The sequence below is a fragment of the Chaetodon trifascialis genome, chromosome 24 (genome assembly GCF_039877785.1).
Source record: "Chaetodon trifascialis isolate fChaTrf1 chromosome 24, fChaTrf1.hap1, whole genome shotgun sequence".
In the NCBI taxonomy this organism is placed as follows: Eukaryota; Metazoa; Chordata; class Actinopteri; order Chaetodontiformes; family Chaetodontidae; genus Chaetodon; species Chaetodon trifascialis.
In genome coordinates this window covers 11938027-11938462 of record NC_092079.1, presented here as the reverse complement: position 1 = coordinate 11938462, position 436 = coordinate 11938027, and positions in this window count along the sequence as shown.

Genomic DNA, 436 nt, shown 5'->3' with positions numbered 1-436 from the left:
GATCTGTACTTTGGGCCCATTTGCTTGTGTATTTTGGGGATTTGGACAGCGGGACGAACTGAAAACATGTGATGTCATTTCTGGATTATTTCCAGAACACAGCGGAGCTCAAAACATGTTACCGTCTGTTCCTCTTCTACTTTTCTCCAAATTTGAGATACATAACGAGATAATTAGGATGGAGAATGAAAGAATAGTTTCCTTTCAGCAGGCTGAGTCATCATGTGCAGGGTTAAATATGAGCATACCGACCAGGAGAGGGACGGTGCTGACGCTGAGTCGAGCCTGAACGGGTTCATCAAAGCGAGGCTGCAAGGCTGAAAAGAGAAGCCCATTAATCAGTCAATATGCTCAAATTTCTCTGGAATCGATCCTCCTCTTGCACACTATTAGTAACCCAAAACCTTTGATGAAAGATTATGAAGAAAACCAACAT